Source organism: Pristis pectinata, chromosome 10 (assembly GCF_009764475.1).
Source record: "Pristis pectinata isolate sPriPec2 chromosome 10, sPriPec2.1.pri, whole genome shotgun sequence".
Classification (NCBI taxonomy): Eukaryota; Metazoa; Chordata; class Chondrichthyes; order Rhinopristiformes; family Pristidae; genus Pristis; species Pristis pectinata.
The window spans coordinates 33131297-33144938 of NC_067414.1; the positions used below are offsets into that span (position 1 = coordinate 33131297).

At 39.2% G+C, this 13642-nt stretch overlaps 1 protein-coding gene across 8 annotated transcripts in view; it reads right to left on the bottom strand.

The window, feature by feature from the left end:
* si:ch211-278j3.3 (E3 ubiquitin-protein ligase RNF19A) overlaps nucleotides 1–13642 on the bottom strand; it is a 65683-nt gene that overhangs the window by 33751 nt on the left and 18290 nt on the right. The window contains exon 1 of one of the 8 annotated variants that reach the window (XM_052025111.1): nucleotides 1787–1806. The exons of 6 other annotated variants lie outside the window; for them this stretch is intronic. The gene's annotated coding sequence lies outside the window, so the exon portion shown is untranslated. Of the gene's footprint in view, nucleotides 1–1566; nucleotides 1602–1786; nucleotides 1807–13642 lie in introns of those variants that run through there. One more of the 8 variants, XM_052025109.1, reaches the window with a different exon arrangement.

A 13642-nucleotide genomic window follows, 5' to 3' on the forward strand; every position in this document is an offset into this window, starting at 1 on the left:
TTAAAACACATTCTTGATTTCAACCAAAGATCTTTAGATTAAACCAAACCACCAATCATTCCACTGGATTATTTTGTCTGTTGGCACACTTTAAAAATACTATTTAAGGAAAAAACATTGCAAGTCAATATTTTCTCTTTTAAAATTATGATCAATGAAGAGTAAAAAGGATTTTAGCCCCTTGAAAATTTATTCTCAGGATGTGGGCAAAACAGCAGTAATGGTACTCTGTATAATTGAATGGTTTGCTGAGCTGCTATGATCATTTTTAAATATATTTAATACCACAGCTCCAGTGTTGTGGAGAAGTTGGTGGACCAGATGAGGAAGCAGGCATGGAGACAGTATATGAGCCATCCAGACTTTCTGCTGTGAGACACCAATCAACTTAAGCTCAAATGCCATGCAGACCTGACCTCCATACAAACCCTACAAAAATGATAATAGTGACAAGAGCAGAAAGAGGGTTAACACAGCTGGGATTTTAGTTATGCAGGAGTAGGTTCATTGGTGAAATGAGATGGTGACTGTCAATATCAGAAAAACTTAACCATTTCTTCCTGTGTCTTTTTCAGGCCCAGAAAACCACCTCCTTGTTTGTACTTTTCTGCAGCTGCTGCTCCAAGGTGCCTACTGTTACTGGTGAGGCAGACAGCAGTTGACAAATGGCCAGTGTAGCAATGAAACTGCACTGATAACTGGAAGAACTTATCAGTAAAATGAATGCTAGGAAGTTGCAGAAAGTTTCTGTTTTCAGCAATTTTAGAGTCAACACATTCCAAGGAGAATGAGGTTTTTCATATCAAGTGCAGTTTTCTCACAACCTCAGTTCATTTCATAAACATTTTCGCATGATTTTGACTCTAAAAGATGTTGTTTTGCAACTGGCCAACTTATATGCTCACAACCAAATTAAGCAGGAAAACATTTGCTAAAATGGAAACTATATGGTTTCAGCTAAAGACTCATCCCTATTCTTTCAATGAATTGTATATATTACTTGTTCTAGTAATTTTTATATGTTGCTAATACTTTTAAACAGTTCTTTTGAATGCAGGTAAAAGGCAAACTTTAATGGAAATTTGAATGGCCATTTCTATACAGCAGAGGTTTCCTTCTGTTATTTTGCAATATTGTCAGAGTACAGAGACATTTAATATTGCTTATCAATAGCATTCCCCAATTATCAGTCTCTATCAGTAGAAGAAAAACCTGTCGTCTTTAAGCTGCAAATTTCCACAAATACCATCAAGCTTACTCAATACTAGAGAGAAAGCACACGGCATGCTTTGAGATAGTACTTGTTTGACTTAATAACAAGTGGCAATTTTAATTTCTGCCAAAAAAAAAGGGGTTGGTCCACAGTCAACCTTGTAATGATCAATTCAGTGACCATTGCCACCATCTGCAGGTTCTTCCTCAAGCCACACACCATTTTGATCTGGAAATATATTTCAGTTCCCTCATCACTGCTGGGTATAGATTTTGGAACTCTGTACCCATCGCTACTGTGGGAGTACCTTCCCAGAACGACTACAATAGTTCAAATAGGTGATTCACCAGTACCTTCTCAGCAGCAAGATTGCCAGCGACTCCCTCATCTCCAAACTGAATAATAAAAAGGTCATGTTAGCATTCAGGGAGAGTGAAAGTGTCGAGTATATTCCTCAACAGATTAGCTTTACACGTAGTTAGTTGAATGATTTTGCATCTTATTTGGATTGTAAATATTTGAACCAGAAATGTTCGAAATTTCACTTGGCCTGAAAATTCCCAACCCTCTTACCTCAAGAGGATTGAAGCAAACCAGATTCTTGCTCCTATAGGAATTGAAAATAAATTCAAATAGTTTTCAAATATTTAGGAATTCAGTCACAGATGCAAACATGACTTCAAATTATTACAATTAAATTCATGGTACCTGCAAAGGTCATAGTAATTTAATCCCATCCTAATCAAATGAAATTATACACTAGTTATAGGCTAAATATGTATTGTGCACGTGACATACTATCTTCGTGCTTTGTACTTGATCAACTGTCATTCCCTTTCATCAATGTTTGACTAACTCTGGGAAATTCCATAAGAATACCATAGCCATTTTGCTTCTGTATTGTGGACTGGACAAAGCAGGGTCCACAGAACAAAATAGCAAACATTACTCGAGCAGTGAGTGTGCAAATTTTTCCCAGAAGTTGTTTTTTTTCTGATGTAACAAGTAATCTGAATTGTATCTCACAATGTAAATGACAAATCAAGAACAGCAAGAGCTTAGAGGATATTGGAATCAATTTGTAATTTGATACAAGTTGGTCAAGGACAGCTGCAGAATCATGACCTCTAGGACAATTGATCCTATCGTGCCACAAACGATTACTGTAGCTCCAGGGGCATGTATGAGATGGATAAAGAAAATCTATCCAATACATCAGGAATGACTCAGAGGACAACCTTTGCATTGGACAAATCTTTAATTTTTTCTTTTAGGTAAATAGATGAAATTGAAAGTTATACAACTATACATAATGGTAAAAGAGTTATTTTTAACTCCCAGATGCAGTAACTCATGGCACTATTTCACTGTGGTATCTGAACAATCTCTCTTAGGGCCTTAGTTGGCTGGTGATCTGTTATGATTCAGTTTGTTTTCAATTACTTTTAAAAATATGCTTCTACTTCCAAAAGGTCATTTGTAATCAGAATCACACAGCACGGAAACAGGCTCCTTGGCCTACCACGTCCATGCTGACCATCAAGTACTGATCTATACCAATCCCATTTTCCAGCACTTGGCTGGTAGCCTTCCATGCCTCAAGAATATATGTCTCAGTCACCTTCTCAGACAATGCATTTCAAATTGCAATTACCCTCTTCTCCACTTCTTCTCTAAACCTCCTGTTACTTGCCTTAAACCCATGTTCTTTGGTTTTGTACACTTCATCAATGGGGGGGGGGGGGGAAGGTTTCTTACTTTCTACCTCATCAATGCCTCTCATGATTTTGTACGCTTCAGTGAGATCCCCCTTCAGCCTTGTGCATTTCAAGGAAATGAATCCAAGCCTTTCCAGTCTCTCCTTATAACTGAAGTCCTCCATCCCAAGCAACATCTTGGTGAGTCTTCTGTGCATGCTCTTCAATACAATTATATCACTCCTGTGGTGTGACAATCAGAACTGCACAGATTACTCCACCTATGGAATAACCAATGTTTTATAAAGCTGTGAAAAATCAAAAAACTGCAGATGCTGGAAATCTGAAACAAAAGCAGAAAATGCTGGAAACACTCAGCAGGCCAGATAGCATTCATACAAAGAGAAACAGAGTTAATATTTTAGGTTGAAAACAGTTTCACTCTGCCTATTACCAAGGCAAATTTGGATTCAATTTGCCAACTTGCCTTGAATCCCATGGGTTCTAACTTCTTGGACCAATATCATGTGGAATCTTGTGAAAGGATATACTGAAGTCCTCTAGACTGCATCAACTGCACTGCCCTCATCAATACACTCTATTACCTCTATCTCTCCCCCAAATAAAGCCATGCTAATTATCTTTGATTATTCCCTGCCTTTCCAAGTGTAGACTAACCTCGTCCCTCAGAATTTTTCTAATAACTTTCATTTTACTGAAGTTGAACACTCAGGTCGGTAATTACCTGGCTTATCCCAGTTGCCCTTCTTGAATAAAGGTGCATTTTGCTTCCTTCAGTCATTCTGGCACCTCACTGGTTGCCAGAGAAAATTTAAAAATCTGTCTAATAAGGAGTCTTAGTAATCTTACCCCTTATCTCCCACAACAGCCTGGGACACATCCCATCAGGCCCTGGTGCTTTATCCACTTTTATGCCTACAAAGATATCTAATATCTTTTAGAAAATGGCAACTCATCTAGAATTTCACCAATCCTCTCCCCCAATTACAACAATCCTTCTCCTTTGCGAATATGATGAGAAGTATTCATTGAAGACCTCACGTACATCATCTGGCACTATGCACAGATTGCCCCTTTGGTCCCTAATGGGCCATACTCTTTCTTTTGTTACTTTCTTGCCCTTAATTTAAAATACTTCGGGAATTTCTCGAATCTTATCCACCAGTGATATTTCATTCCCCCTCTTAATTCCTATATTTTCTGTATTTCTGTCAGGCCTCCCTTGTTTTCAGTTCTCTTTACCTGCCACATCCTTTTTAAACCATTATTCAACCTTTAACATCCCCCAGCACCCAAGGTTCCTGAACCTTATCATTCGCCCTTATGGAAATATGTTGGTCCTTAACTCTCATAATTTCACGTTTGAATGTTTCCCATACATCAGATGTAAACTTACCTGCAAGTTTACATCTCCCAGTCTACCTTTAGCCAGGTCTTCATGATAATATTCTTATGATATTGAAATCAATCCTTCTCCAATTCAGGACACTAATTGCCAATCCCTCCTTATCCTTTTCAATGATTACTTTGAAGTGAATGGTCAGTTTGGAGAACAATCAAAATCTTTTTCCCCCACAAAAGGAGTGGCAATCTGGAACTTGCATCCCTAAGTGGCAGTGGTTACTGAGTCCACTGAAATTTTCAGGATGCTGAAAAAGATTTATCATCTGTAAAATTTATCAAAGGATACAGAGCAAATGCACATAAATTGGGTTGAGGTACTTATTGACAAGCAGCTACCTGAATGAGAAGGTGAATGGTCTACTAAGCTATTCCAAAATATGCCTGCTGCTTCACATTGCCAACCAATATCAAAATCTTTCTATTGTATATATCAATCACTCCTGTTGATGAGAGGGGAAGAGGCAGAAGGAGAGAGACACAGGAAGAGGAGGAAAGAACTAGCTGTCTTCGAGATGGTTCTCTTTTTAAAAGAATGTCTCTCCCTTCATTTGGTTAAAAAAAAACAAATGCAATGGAAGAGAATTGGATTAATGGCACAATGAATGAGGAAACACCAGCTGTTGAAAACCACTCTTCCAAACTAAAAGAGATATAAAGTAAACACGACCTCATCAAGAGACTGTGGACCGTTCTCTTGTGGAAAGAACAGAATGAGAAACCAAGGTTAAAACTAATTTATAATTATTTTTATATGTGAAAATATTATAAAACATCAATTTTTTTAAAAAGAGAAAGAACAAACTGAGATAATGAAATCACGTTGGATCATTTGGGCTTGTGCTTTGTAAATCACTACCACAAGCAAGTGATTATCCTGTTTACTGCATTCTTAACTTTCAACAGCTGTCTGGCTTGTCTTTTTTGAACAGTGAACATTAATGACTACAGTGTGAATCTGATGTAGATGAACTACTGAGGCAGCCAGTACAAAGATACCAACTAACAGAAGTCATTAACTAGTAATTTCTGCAATTCTGCATTTTGTTTATTCCAATTAGATCATCCGCCATTCATGGTTGACCACTTAGAGGTTATCATCCTACACTATTAAGAAAAAAGTAATTTTGAAAAACATGCCATGGACACCGTGCGAAAAAGAACACATGCTTCTTAAACAAAACACAAGGTCCCTGTGAAATAACACAAAGGTAGTCTATCATCCATCTTTCAGTGCCGATGTCAATTAATGACTTAAGCAAATACATGCACCTGGTAATGTCGAGGTCAATTGTCACCACTTCTAAATTTTAGGTTATATGGGAATGAAATGGAACATGAAATGGTGGAAATACTTCAACAGGTCAGGCAGCATCAGTGGAGAGAGAAGCTCAATCACCAACCTGGAATGTTATCTCTTTCTCCCTCCACAGGTAAGAGTATTGAGATTTTCTGTTTAAACTCAGATTTCTAGTGTATGCAGAATGTTGCTCAAGGCAGTGACTTTATTCTATTTGCATTTTCAAAAGCTGACTGTTAATGGCTATAATGTTGAAAGGAGTGGGCTCTTCACTGAAAGGCCTTAGAGAGAAATTTCCAAGAGATCCCCCATTAAATGAAGAAACTGCTTTGTGATCTCAACTTGGCATCTTACCTCCCCAATGCAGGGAGATAAATACATTTGTTCTGGGAATAGTAATAATTTAATTATGGGATTGTGCAATTGTTTAAAATTTTAGTTTTAGTTTTGAGTTGTAGGAGCAGACATAGGCCATCCAGCCCTTTGAGCCTGCTTCACCGCTTAGATAGTGGCTGATCTTCTACTTCAATGCCATTTTCCTACACTAACCCAATATCCATTGATTCCCTAATATCCAGAAACCTACTAATTTGTTTCAAATGAGCTCAATGACTAAATCTCCACAGCCTTCTGGGATACAAAAATCCAAAGATACACTGTGGTCTGAGTGAAGAAACTTCTCACCTCAGTTCTAAACTGCTTAGCCCTTCTTTAGAGATTGTGACACCTGAATATGGATGCTTCAGTCAGGGAAAGCAAACAAAGTGGCAACAAAATGGTGAATAGACAACAAATATATATTTTGTAAAAAAACTTCAGCTAATCAAGTGCAAATATGAAATAGAAACTTGCACAAAACACATTGCAATATGAAAGTGCATCTTAAAAGAAATGTACTCTGATCAAGATTGCACTTTCTTGGAACACAATCAACTCCATTAATTGATGATAAATGATTTTCAGAACTTATTCAAGAGAATGCTGAAGGGAAGAGAATCTTGGAGAAACTATAATGGACTGCCATTAGTGGTAACATCACAAGACCATTGAACGGTTCCCCTATACAATAAGATGGACTCTGACCTCATGATCTACCTTGTTGTGACATTGCACCTTATTGCACTGCACTTTCTCTGTAGCTGTGACACTTTACTCTGTACTGTTATTGTTTTTACCTCTACTACCTCAATGCACTCTGTACTAACCCAATGCAACTGCATTGTGTAATGAATTGACCTGTACGATCGGTATGCAAGACAAGTTTTTCACTGTACCTTGGTACAAGTGACAATAATAACCCAATACCAATATCTAATGGGTACTAAAGAAACCCTTAATATTGAAGCATAATAAAAAAAAAGTCAACATTGATTTCTAAAAGGAAACTTATTCAATGTATGTGTAATTCAAGTGCTCCACAAGAAGTTCATGACTAAAATCGTTGATGTATGGAGTCAGTCAGAGAGAATAAAAGGCATTAACAAAACCAAAAATAGAGGTCAAAAATTAAAGAAAGTTGCTCAATCTGGCAGTAGGTCAAAGTGGTGTTCCATGGGAATCTGTTCTGGAACAATGATGTTCAACATTTTCATAATTGATTGAGACTCAGAAATTGGACTGGTATTAATATTGCAAATAATGCCAAATTGAATACATAACAAATAATGAGATGTGGTCCACCAAATTACAAAACGACTAAAGAAAGGACAATTGCAAACCAGGTTAACTATAAAGCAGGATCTCAAGGGTTGTAATCCCTGGATTGCTGCCTGTGCCACATGCCAGTGAGGGTAAGAATAGAATGAGTTGTCAGGTGAATGATTGGCTAAGGAATTGGCGCAGGGTTTCAGATTTGTTGATCATTGGGATCTCTTCTGGGGAAGGTGCGTCCTGCAAAGAAGGGACAGGTTACACCTGAACTGAAGGAGGACCAATATTCTTGCAGGCAGGTTTACTAGAACTGTTGGGGAGGGTTTAAACTAGTTTGACAGGGGGATGGGAACCAGAGTGATAGGTCAGAGGTTGGTGCATTTAGTGTACAAATAGATGCAGAGTGTAGAAAGACTGAGGAAGGATAGGCAGTTGAAAGGGCAAAATTGCAATCAGTTGGATGGACTGAAGTGGGTCTACTTTAATATGAGAAGTATCAGGAACAAGGGTAATGAACTTAGAGCGTGGGTAAGTATGTGGAACTATGACATGGTGGCCATTACAGAGACTTGGCTGTTGCAAGGGCAGGAATGGCTGCTGGATATTCCGGGGTTTAGATGTTTCAAAAGGGACAGGGACAGTGGTAAGAGGTGGGGGGGTGGCTTTGCTGATCAGGGACAGCGTCACAGCTGTAGAAAGGGAGGATGTTCTGGAGGGATCATCTACTGAGTCAGTGTGGGTAGAAGTCAGAAACAGGAAGGGAGCGATCACTCTATTGGGAGGATTCTACAGACCCCACAGTAGCAGTAGAGATGCTGAGGAGCAGATAAGGAGGCAGATTTTGGAGAGGTGCAAAGATAACAGGGTTGTTGTCATGGGTGATTTCAACTTCCCTAATATTGATTGGCACCTCCTTAGTGTAAAGGGGATAGATGGGGCAGAGTTTGTTAGGTGTGTCCAGGAAGGATTCCTGACAAAGTATGTGGACAGGCCGACTAGAAGAGAGGCCATTCTGGATCTGGTACTAGGCAATGAGCCTGATCAGGTTCCAGATCTCTCCGTGGGAGAGCATTTTGGAGACAGTGACCATAATTCCTTGACCCTTACCACAGCCTTGGAGAGGGACAGGAGCAGACAATATTGGAAAGTATTTAACTGGGGGAGGGGGAATTATGATGTTATTAGGCAGGAACTTGGGAGCGTAAACTGGGAACAGGTGTTCTTAGGGAAGTACACAGTGGAAATGTGGAGGTTGTTCAGGGAGTACTTGCATGGGCTTCTGGATGGGTTTGTCCCACTGAGGCAGGGTAAGGATGGTAGAGTGAAAGAACAGTGGTTGATGAGAGATGTAGAATATCTTGTCAAGAGGAAGAAAGAAGTTTACCTGAGGTTTAGAAAGCATGGATCAGACAGGGCTCTGGAGAGTTACAAGGCAGCCAGGAGGAAGCTTAAGAATGGACTTAGGAGAGCTAGAAGGGGGCATGAGAAGTCCTTGGTGAGTAGGATCAAGGAAAACCTCAAGGCATTCTACACGTATGTGAAGAATAGGAGGATGACTAGAGTTTGGGTAGGACCGATCAGGGATAAAAGAGGAAACATGTGCCTGGAGTCAGAAGAGGTAGGGGAGGTCCTTAATGAATACTTTGCTTCAGTACTTACCAGAGAGAGACCTTGACGTTTGTGAGGATGGCGTACAACAGGCTGATACACTAGGGCATGTTGATGTGAGGAAAGAGGATGTGCTGGAACTTTTGAAAAACATTAGGATAGATAAGTCACTGGGGCCAGACGGGATATATCCAAGGTTATTACAGGAAGTGAGGGAAGATATTGCTGCACATTTGGCAATGATCTTTGCATCCTCACTGGCCACAGGAGTAGTGCCAGATGATTGGAGGATGGCAAATGCTGTTCCTTTGTTTAAGAAAGGGAGTAGGGATAGCCCTGGGAATTACAGACCAGTGAGTCTTACTTCAGTGGTGGGCAAATTAATGGAGAAAATTCTTAGAGACAGGATTTATGGGCATTTGGAGAGGCACAGGCTGATTAGGGATGGCTTTGTGAGGGGTAGGTCATGCCTCACGAACCTGATTGAATTCTTTGAGGATGTGACAAAGCACATTGATGAAGTTAGAGCAGTGGATGTGGTGTACATGGATTTTAGTAAGGCATTTGATAAGGTTCATCATGGAAGGCTCATTCAAAAAGTCAGGGGGCATGGGATCCAGGAAAACTTGGCTGTGTGGATTCAGAATTGGCTCGCCCACGGAAGACAGAGGGTGGTGATAGATGGAGAGTATTCTGCCTGGAGGTCAGTGACCAGTGATGTTCTGCAGAAATCTGTTCTGTGACCCCTACTCTTTGATTTTTTTTATATAAATAACTTGGATAAGGATGTGGAAGGGTGGGTTAGTAAGCTTGCTGATGATACAAAGGTTGGTGGTGCTGTGGATAGTGTAGAAGGATGCTGTGGATTACAACAGGATATTGATAGAATGCAGACCTGGGCTGAGAAGTGGCAGATGGAATTCAACCCAGTTAAGTGTTAAGTGATACACTTCGGGAGATCAAATATGAAGGCAGAATACAAGGTTAATGGCAGGACTCTTAGCAGTGTGGAGGAACAGAGGGATCTTGGGGTCCACGTCCATAGATCCCTCAAGGTTGCCACGCAGGTCAATAGGGTTGTTAAGAAGGCGTATGATGTCTGGCCTTCATTAGTTGGGGTATTGAGTTCAAGAGCAGCTCTACAGAACTCTGGTTAGACTACACTTGGAGTATTGTGTTCATTTCAGGTCGCCTCATTATAGGAATGATGCAGAAGCTTTAGAGAGGGTGCAGAGGAGATTTACCAGGATGCTGCCTGGATTGGAGAGCATGTCGTTTGAGGATAGGTTGAGTGAGCTACGGCTTGTCGCTTTGGAGAGGAGGAGGATGAGAGGTGACTTGATAGAGGTGTACAAGATGGTAAGAGGCATAGACCGAGTAAACAGTCAGAGACTTTTTCCCAGGGCGACAATGGCTAACACGAGGGGACATAATTTTAAGGTGATTGGAGGAAGATACAAGGGGGATGTTAGGGGTAAGTTCTTTTTAAAAAAAAAGAACAGAGTGGTGGGTGCATGGAACGCACTGCAGGAGGAGGTTGTTGAGGCAGATACATTAGGGATATTTAAGAGACTCTTAGACACATGAAGGATAGAGAAATGGGGGGGTGCTATCAGGGAGGGAAGGGTTAGATAGATCTCAGAGCAGGATGAAACGTTGGTACACATCGTGGGCCGAAAGGCCTGTACTGTGCTGTAATGTTCTAAGTGCAAGGTGCAGGAAGTGCAAGGTGCAGGTCCACTTATTCCTTGGAAGCTGAGAAACTACATGGGGTGGAGGAACCAAGAGATTTTGGAATACAGACATGCTACCAAAACCAAGATAAAATAAAGCATGTAAGCAAAATTCTGGAGTAATTTCTAGAGGAATTGTTATATAAAACCAAATAGATTTTGTGTAGAATCTTGGACAGTTTGCATTTGACAATGCTGCATGCACTTCTGGTCTCCACAGTATAAAAGGAGCGATTTTGAAGCACTAGAAAAAATGCACCAAGACGACTTGCTGATTTGTAAAACTGAGAAGATGCTACTCTCAGTTCAAGACAGATTGAGCAACTCTTTCATGAAAATTCAAAATTAGTTAACTCACTGACAGCAAGGGAGAATCTTGAATTAACGATCATAATATAATTAAACTTGAAACTAGCTTTGGAGGAGAGGAGGGGAAAAAGCACAAACTAGAATTTTAAAGTTAAGTCCACTGAACTTTCTTTTAAAACAAATAAATGCATGGTAAACTGTTGATGAGTACACTAACAAGGTGAGACATTTTGTGTTATAGAAAACGCCACAAGGATAGAATGAAAATACAAGGTCCATAAGACAATTAAGAAAATATTTGGAAAGGATATCAAAGCTAATGGCATCAGTTTTCATAAATATATTGAGGAAGGATCAGTCAAGGGATCTTTGTGAACAGACATTATAATATTCATTTTCATGAATGCAGGAAGAAGAGAAAATACCAGCAGTGCAAGTGAATCTACATATAATTCAAAGAAGGAACTTATTTTAACAAATATACCAAGTGAAAAATAAGACTCAAGGAAGAAAATGCTCCTCTATTTAAGTGAGGAAATTACAGATACACGAGTCATAATTTTCCACTTCAGATTCAAGAACTTTGCTTCAACTTCATCACTTAAGGAAGCGAGGGAGGGAAAACAGGAATCAACAGATCAGTTAAGTTAACAATAGTTATGCGGAAATTCCTGAAATTTATCAAATTCAATCGTCAACTTTGACTCAGTTGAGAGCACACTCCCAAGTCAGAAAATTTACATTCATATCCCAAGCTCAAGACTAAGTGCAAAATCTACGTTAACACTTGAATGTAGTATTGAAGGACTGCTGCTGTCATTCAAATCATACTAGTTTCATAAATGAACACAAAAGATCCCATGGCACTATTTCAAAAGAGTGCCATTGTCAATATCACTCAATCAAAAATTCTAGGATAGATTATATGGCCATTATCACAATGCTAATTGCTGGCCATGTAGTGTGCCAACTGCCTTCTACATTTCCTACATTACACTTTAGAAGTTGTTTACTGGCAATTGAGTTATTTGGAAAATCTGGAAAGAATAAATGCATTTAAGCACCAGGATAAAAATCAACTCATCATAGAAACTTGTGTTTCTATGGCCTGTGTGAAGGGTCTAATCTATCATGGCAAATTGGGAACTGTCTGCAGCATTCGATAAAGTTTAGCACAAGAAGTTAATACCAAACATAATTGTGCACACAACTGGAGGTAGTAGCATGGGCACTGCTCTGGAGGAAGGGAGAAATGTGAACAGATCAAGTGAATACTTAAAATTATGCAAGATGGAGTTCATTTCAGGTAAGTGAGAAATCATTCACATCAAAGCTAAGAAAAGCAATCAGAATTTTCCCACTATGGCAAGAAATTAGCAGCTGTGAAGGAACCAGGGAAATTAGGTGTTCATATCCACAAATCATTTGTGTAGGTGTACCAAGAAGTTAATGTAATGTAGTTTCTCATTTAAAATGGTAAGTTGAATTCAGAAGAAAGAATGGTGTTCCTTATTGTTCATATTCAATCCACTGTACTGCTTTCAGTTTTGGGAAACCAAACTTCAGGGAAAGTAAATGGAGCTTATAATTAGAACACTGCAAGTAGACAAGAATTATATTATGGCCCTAACAGATTAAACTGCGAGAACAGTCTCCATGAAGTTGGCTTGGCTTACAATTTTGAGTTTGGAAGATTCAGGGATGATCTAATTTAGTCCTTAGAACTGATGAAGGTACTTACTGTAAGTACTTCGTTAATTTTAGGATGTCTGGGGAGGGAAAGGAAAATTGCTAATCCCCAGACAAAAGAGCATTGGTCCTGGAATTAGTGCAAGGCCATATATGAATGAAGTCAGAAAGTACTTTTCCAGACTAAGGAGTGGAAATTTGAAATTCTCTTCCCAAAAAGGCTGAAGAAGTTTGATTTAAGCTGAAATTAAGGCTGTTTTACTACAGCCTTAATTTCAGTTTAATAACTAAATGTTAAAGTTATCGTTAGTACGTACGTGCGACTGGAGAGGAGCCAACAGCCGACCCCAGAATATAATTTGGCACACTGATTTGCAATTGCTCACTAACAATGAGGCTACTTGTGCTCTGTTCATTAATTACTGATATGAGCAATTTCTAAAAAAAATTAAAATTGTATTTTCACAAGAGTCCACTCCAAAAGAGATTTTACAGCTTTAAGACAGATGCCAGAATTTTAGTAAAACACGTTTCAAAAAAGCAAATGAACACAGTTTTTTGAATTTCTGTTGTATTCCAGAATATTTGCCCTCAGAGACTTAACTCACATCAGTATTAGTTATTGATCTTTGTTGAACCTTGTTGGGTTGGATAGCTGAACTTTTACCAGAGGCAAGTACAATTACAACATTAAATTGACAAGTTTAAATTGTGAGTTTCTCTCATACATTAAGAGACAGAAATTGGAAAAGTCGTCAAAATTTTTATCACAAAGGCAAGACTTTTAAAAATTATAAATATATCATCTGTGCTCCCAAGGTGGTCTTGAATAGATCAACACCGTGGTGCAGTAGGAAGCATTGCCGTCTCACAGCTCCAGCAACCTGGGTTCAATCCTGACCTGCCATTTGTGTGGAGTTTGCACATTTTCCCTGTGACCACATGGGTTTCTCCTGGATGCTCTGGTTTTCTCCCATATCCCAAAGGCACACTGGTTAGGAGGTTAACTGGCTACTGTAAA